General features: G+C 35.5%; 1 pseudogene; it reads left to right on the top strand.

Moving 5' to 3' along the window:
* Positions 1 to 7,125: 7,125 nt before the first annotated feature.
* The window catches only part of LOC101580560, a 25,545-nt pseudogene continuing 24,981 nt past the window's right edge, over positions 7,126 to 7,689 (top strand).

The following is a 7,689-nucleotide window of genomic DNA, read 5'->3' as shown; positions in this document are numbered from 1 at the left end:
TTACCTGTTATAGAAGCATAGTTCCATGTGTATGCTAGTTAATTTCACAAATATAGAAAAATTTACTCTTGTATGAGTAATTCTTCCTCCCTTATCTATGGTTTATTGTTATAAAATTTTATCTATCAATTGTATACCAATAAATAAATATTATGGACCATTGTTTTAGCAAGTGTCTTAAATAAAATGGGAAAAAATTACATCACAAGTATTTTATACTTTCTTATGTAATTATCTTTATTAATCTCTTTATCTTTTCATGTGCATTAAAATTATTGAAAGTGTCTTTCTATTTCAGCCTGAAAGATGTGTTTCAGTAACTCTTATAGGGCAGGATGCTAATGTTGAATTCTTTCAATTTTTGTCTATCTAAGAATGTTAATTTCTTTATCTTTTGAGAGACTGCTGTTCGGGGTATAGAAATCTTATCTGGAAATCTTCCTCTGTCCTTGCTTGATGCTCAGTTCTCCAGACACCTGGAGCTGTGATCCCATTTTCTGAACTGATAGGTGTGATGATCCTGACCCCGTCAATGTGCAAAGGCAATTGAATGGTCCCTGTTCTTCCTTCATCTCTGCACAGTAGTCTTCTTACCAAGGTTTCTAGAGAATCTACTCATCCTATTGAAATAGGATTACTCCTTTAGTCTAAGCCTAGAATTTTATAAAAGGGACCAAGGTATCTCTTGGATCTTTGACTTGTAAACTTCTTACCAAAAATGACATAATGAATATTCTAAAACTATCAAAAGGGTTGTGTGTGTGTGTGTGTGTGTGTGTGTGTGTGTGTGTGTGTTTAAAGTTGATGCTAAAAGGGTTTTTAGGTGTGGAGTCAAAGACAAAGTAATGAGTGCCCTTTGAAAAAGTAGGCATTATAAAATGGTTCGTGAGGGCTGAGAGATAGCTAGGCTGTCTAAGCAAATGCAAGGACCTATATTTGATCTCCAGTACAGCGTGCCTGGAAGCCCAGGCATACCGAGCCGACAACCAAGACTGGGCTTGTGGTGGTGCATTCCTGTAATCCCAGCACTGGGGAGGCAGAGACAGCAGTATCACTACAAGTCTGAGCTACATAGTGACACCCTGTACTAAATGAATAAATAAATAAAAAGACTTTAAAAAATGGTTCATGTGAGAGGGTAAAGTGTGAAAAGCAGATGTGTAGCCTCATCTCCACTGGGTTTACTCTTGGAGAGCTGGAAACTAGACCTATGCCAATCACAAAAATATTCTGTACAACAGAAACTGAAAAACTATGGGGAAAATTGCTTTACACTAAGTTGTGGTGTTCTCATTTTAAAAATTATCCAATCACCTCCTAGTGAAGTCCAAGAAATAACAGGACTCACCCAGTCATAGAAGGCTTCCAGCTAGTTGTCACCCTTAAATATATAGAGAAGATGACATTTAAGGAATGACTTTTAAAAAAGTGAACAATGAACCAACTAAACCATACAAATAAAGAGGGAGTCAGAATAAAATGATTTAGAAGAAACAAAAGTAGTGATAGTGTCACACACCTCAACATTAATCACTTCTTATAAGTAACAAAACAAGTTATGTTCTCTGCAAAACAAACACAACCTGCTGTTACAGAAAGGGTGAGATCTTGGAAATTAAAAATGTGGTTGGCAAACAAAAAAATTCAATTTAATTTTTAGAATACAAATTTAAATGTATCCCTGGAAAATGAAATAAAATTGTGAAGCTGTTGATAAATAGAAGAAGCACAGCTTTTCTTCCTGCCCAAGAACCCAAAGCAACAGAGGAGAAATACTTCTTGTCCTTTCAAGGAAGCAGCCGGACTCCATTGTGGTTTATGCAATGACTCCCACTTTCTAATGACTTTGAAACACAAATTTGTGCCAGACTAGATGGAAACAAAGCGCTGATTTGTAGCAGTGAGCTTGTATTTAGTCACCAAGTTTACAAATAGTGGGGGCACCTAAGAGTTTATTGCTACAACAACCATCAAATTTATTGTATTTGCTTAGCCTGATTTTTCAGGCTTCATAGTCTCAAGTATCTACCTGACTTCACTTACATAAAGCCCCTTCATATACGTGTATCTTGCTTATAGCTCAGAACCCTGACTTACTCAGATGTTATTATTATTACCCTTCTTGTGCTTTATTGATATAACCCAAATATCACAACTGTCTGAAAAAAATCTTTAAAGTTTTATATATGGTAATAGAGGGCATATATTACTTTTCAGTATTAATCTTCTATCAGAAGAGTAGCTAGGAAAAAAATTTTCCCATTCTGTAGTTTCCCATTCAGTAACAGACAATGGCTAATAAATGCTTCTTTAAAAAACTGAAATATAGGACAGCAGTCTTATGTGGGAAAAAAAAATCTGTCCAGAAGTGTTGACGAACTTAATAGCCCATTCCTGATGCTCTCACTATACTCCTGGTGTAGCAGTCACTTGGGATTACCCAAACAGGCATTCAGTTTTCTCAGGGTCAGGGCAGAATAACAACCTCAATGGTTATCCCTCCCTCACTAATGGAATCATTGCTCAGCATGCCCTGAAAGCACCATCATTTGAAGGTTACTTTTATTGAGTTCAAACACTGTTAATGGTGTCATATTATAGTTGTATAAGTTTCCCTGCTAAAATAAAATCTAAAATTTCTGAGAGAGAAGGAAATTGAAACAATGCAGTTTTTCAAGGATTCTACACATTTATCCCCGTGTCTGATGTTTAGGCAGGAATTGAAATGATTTTAAGAACATTATGTGAAAAAAAAGTTGGGAAAAGAATGCTTAACTATTCATATATTACATGGAAAAAAATCTCTAATAGGGAAGAAATGGAAGCAATTACAGTATTTCTACATGTTGAAAATGTTCATGTAAGGCTAACAAATCACATTTTCCACCAGGAAAAGACCAAGAATGGAAATAGTAGGGATGCGAATGACAAATTTAGGCAACTGTTGAAAAGTTAATGTTCTGCTTCTTGTCTCTTTCTTACTGTTCAAGTGAAAGTCCTTGGGAAAACATGGATTACTATACCATACAAATATATTTATCATCATTATAATTTTGGTACATAACTTTCCCTGGGAATGTTACTAAATAGAAATTTCTTTCATTGGCTCACACTATTTGAAAAAATCCTTTAGTGTAGAAAAGTCCATTTTGCATTTATTAATTATGGACTGTTCCCATGCAAGACCCAAGGATGTAAGTAAATAAAAAAGGAATTTTGCTCACTGATAGAATTTAATGTGGAATAAAGTAAAAGTTAAGGGGACAGGAGAAGTTATTGATTTAACCTCATCATTGCATCTGACCAGAGCCACACATATAAACATACATGAGCATACATGTGCATGTACACACACACACACACACACACACACACACACACAGACACAGATACCTATGTCTGTGAAAGACCTAGCTTTGAGCTGTTAGGGAGTTATCTACTTTACATAAATTCACAGATTGTTTTTTCTTCTATTGCTTCACCCTGTCCACAGTTGCAGCTGTGGACACTTCAAGATTTTTACTGCTTTTCAACCTTACATGGGTGTTACTACCAGCAGGACACTGGCCATAATTGACCATTAGTCAAAATAATAGCAGTTTTATAAAGCCTGTGAATACATGTTTCCCAGCCTGCTTCTCCTTAAATGACTAAGAATGCAAAAATAACCAATACTTTGACCTCTTAAATCATGAATTGGATAGGCTCACCATTAAAGCATATTGTAAATGTGTTTCCCATTATTTAGCTCATTTAGCATGTTCAGCAGCAACCATTCAAATGTTTTCAGACTTTTCCTTTTTATTCACAGAATAGGGACTAAAGACTTTTTGAGTCACCAAGGGATGTTTAAGAGCCTAGATTGGAAGCAGAATATTGCCAATAAGTTATCATTAGCCATATACATAAATTATAAAGATATAAATATGTGATTGATTAAGAAATTACTTTATTTTGTGTTAGTTATTTGAATAGTCCTTTTGGTGGAAAGTTAGCATGACTTACTCAATTTAGAAAATTATATGAATGTATCACCTTCACAGAGTGAAGGCAAAGTACCTAAAAATAAAATTTACAGCTAAAATGCCCCACAGGCTTAAGCAATGGTCAATAATATATTTGTCACAATTAAATCAAATAAGCATCACTTTTAAACTAACATAATGAACTTATGAGTCATATTGACATAAGATTATGGCATCCTAATTAGTAAAAGTGACTATATTCATCTGATTTTTGCTTACAGCACATTAAATTCAGTTTAATTTTCCTAAAATAATTTTAAAGACTAAGAAAATACTTATATTGTATAATCTATATGCTTTTATTAATTGCTACCTATGCTTTGGATTCTCTTTGGAGTAGCTAAAAATACTAAATCTACTGTCATAGTTACAAGGTCCTTTTTTAAATGTATTTGGTATAGGGTCTTACTATACAGCTTAGACTCACAGTGATCCTCCTGTTTTCAGCTTACCCAGCATTGGGATTACAGGCTTGCTCCACCATGCCAGGTCTCGGGGGTGAGCTCAGCATACCTAGGGCCAAGGCCAGTACAGCATGTGGTACCAGGGATCAAACCCCATTCCCTGCACTTGCCTAAATAGGCTCTTCATCTGCTGAGCTATCCTACCAGCCCTGATTTGTCATTAAGTAGTGAAGTCATGTGATGGATACCTTTGACAGCTGTTATTAGATCACATTATACAAGTGACCTGTTGCAGTCAGTAAGTATCAACTGAAGTTCAGAGGTACACTGGGAAGGTAACTTGGTAGACTAGTATCAGTTCATACACCCTGGCTACACCCAATTGACATCTACACTATATTTAAATATTTAACTCAATGTATTGTAATGTCATTTTAAAGGGAATAGATTTTAATAGATGTGTCTATTTAGTCTCGGTTTATATGAATATTGTAATCTGTAATGCATGGATTTCATGATATATTTACAGTAACAACAAATAAGGATGATGTCTTTGTTTATTTTAAGTTGGAGGAAGATTCTAAGAGTTGGTAGACCTTTATTTTTAATATTGCTATTTCTGGATCATCTATGAATTTTCTTGACTACAAGCATAATCTTTTTTTGGGAGATTGGATACTCCATGATCTTTCCCTGAGATCTTTTCCATGAAGGTCCTCTATCCAAGACTTTTCAACACATGCTGTCTTTTCAATTTTTTTATGTTGCCTCAAAATGAATGGCAAAGTGCAGAGAAGATGGACTTACTATGTAAGTAGTTTATATTTGAGGGTAGAGCAGTATGTAGACATAAAACTATTATTAAAGGATTAAACTGTAAGTTTAGGGTAAGGCAGGCTCTCTCTCACTTACTTTTCATCTTGGGAAATGGGAAGCAGTTTATAATAAGCCTAAGGAAATGAGCGCGCTGATGAGCAAGCCATGCAGGTGGCTGATAACAGCCACGACTGCCTAGAGTTCATTGATGAACCACATATATCGCAGCCAACTGGTATTTTATTTCAGAAAGCATGACATAAAGGTAAAAATGTGTTCCATTAAATTCAGATTCCAAATGTGTTTCATTAAAGCAAGATTTTGTGAGCTATGTGTATGATGTGTAGATAATTGTACATAGAATATGGAGCCCTGTAAAGTTTCTTGGTAAGCAGGTAAAAGCTGCCTGTGTTACTCTCAAATGGCTGTTTTTCATGTGTGCACAGACTCTTCTGTTAAAGTGTAATAGTGGTGGATAAAGACCACATCAGTAAAAATGTGATGACTATTACTGCTGAAATCCTTCTCGGAAAGGATTACAGAGAAGTAGCAAGTTTAGGAGCTTTCATTTATGTGCTTGCCTTTTGTGTTAGGCCAAAAACAAAACCACTGATATAAACAATGCAGGACAATACAGCAGTGAAATTACAGTTTTCTTACAGTAGATATGAAACACTTATGCTGCATTTTAAAGTAAAAAGGTCTTATTGCTCTTATTATGCAAGAACCCTAATATTATTTCTAAAGCAATTATGATCTATAATATGCATAATGTCACTTCTAAACTTCTATCAGCCTTTTTCTTTGTCTTCCCCACTGTCTCGCATATATATATATATATATATATATATATATATATATATCAATCATACTTGTGTCACAAGCAATACTGAGTTTTCCTTGGATTCTTAAAAAAGTACATTATTATTTTCACTCCTTCCCCAATGTGTGCACACTTCTTTCAACTAAGTTGATTTTAATTAATGGACTGAATAAACTCCCTACGAGAGTTCTAATGGGACTCCCTATACCAATATGCAGCCTCTTTTAGGATATGGTGTAAATGATTAAAAAACAACCATGTATTCTTTTTCTTTAGTGTTACTGATGTATGGGGGAATCCTTGATATGTTATCATCTGATGCAGCTATTTTGTGATGGAGCCCATTCAAATGGTGGGAAAGGTAACAACTAGTTTAATATTTCTGTGCATTTTTTTAGTTTGTATTTCTTTCCTATTTTTGTTTCCATATCTTAAATTTAAAATACTATGCATCTAACACTTCAAAGTCAATATTTTAACTAGAAATTATTCTAGCCACAGGGAAGTTTAATACTAGAGTGATTATCATATTCCCATTCCCAGAGCCTTAAGAATCCCATATAAAGATATAAGGCACAGTAGTACTAATTGGCAACCAGGGTTTAGATCTGTTAGTTAGTTTCATAATGGCCAAGCAAGAGAATTATGAGAAGTTGCTTGACTTCCTTATGACTTATTGAAAGAATAATATCTACCTTATCATATGCTAATAAAATATGTATAACAGACTAAGTGATATATATCAGGTACTTAGATTAATGAATGACAGAGTGAGCTCCACCTTGAGAAAAAACACATAGAGAACTGAGAGACAGGTTGGTGAGCTGAGAAATTATACTTCCAGAACTTGTAGGTCAGTTGCTTTGCCTGCCGTCTCCTCCCAGGTGAGTACAGCTGACGAGTCCTGCAACTGAACACCCAGACTGCCGCTCCAGAATCCCCGATTAATCTCTCCTAGAGCAGTGTATACTGGGAGGTGAGGATAGTTCCACTGCCACTGAGAGAGCTGAGAACTGCCTCCTTGTTTAGGTAGCTCTGGTCCTAACTCTGTGATAGCATGGAGCTCCTGATGAACAGCAGGTGTCTCTCAATACCCAGCATGTATGAGCTCATCAGGAGTGGAGGTGTCCATGCTCATAAGATTCATGTCTGTCCATTTGTAGAGCCACTCCTGTCAAGCAGAGTGATAAAAGAGATGACTGTGATAAGTCCCATAGGTATGTCATATTTCCACTGGGAAAAATGAACTGTTTTTTTAGCAATTGTTTTTATTAGCTCTATAAGCAAAAATATCCCCCCAAGTTCCTAGATTGACTAATTCTTGGTGTGTGATTCAGTTATCCTGTAGGAGCCTCATTTTTCTATATGCATAAACTAAAAATTATAGACTTAAGTCCAAAGTTTTAGCAAAATTGAGCTGTGGGACATCTAGAAGTCCTAGTGGTTGATGAAGTTTGTCTTCTCATATTGAGGAAGTACCTTGGGATAAGACTACCTTGTCCATTGGTGAAGAAATTTAGTTTAAGGCAGAGGGGTATGACCTTTTCAGTAATACAGCAGACTATCAAAGATGCCAACCACACTGGGCATTGGAGACTATACAACCTGCTGGCTTAAGTTT

The sequence above is a fragment of the Octodon degus genome, unplaced genomic scaffold (genome assembly GCF_000260255.1).
Source record: "Octodon degus isolate 3935 unplaced genomic scaffold, OctDeg1.0 scaffold00016, whole genome shotgun sequence".
Taxonomy (NCBI): Eukaryota; Metazoa; Chordata; class Mammalia; order Rodentia; family Octodontidae; genus Octodon; species Octodon degus.
Note: the sequence above shows the minus strand (reverse complement) of the source record. Positions and strands in the feature narration are given on the sequence as shown.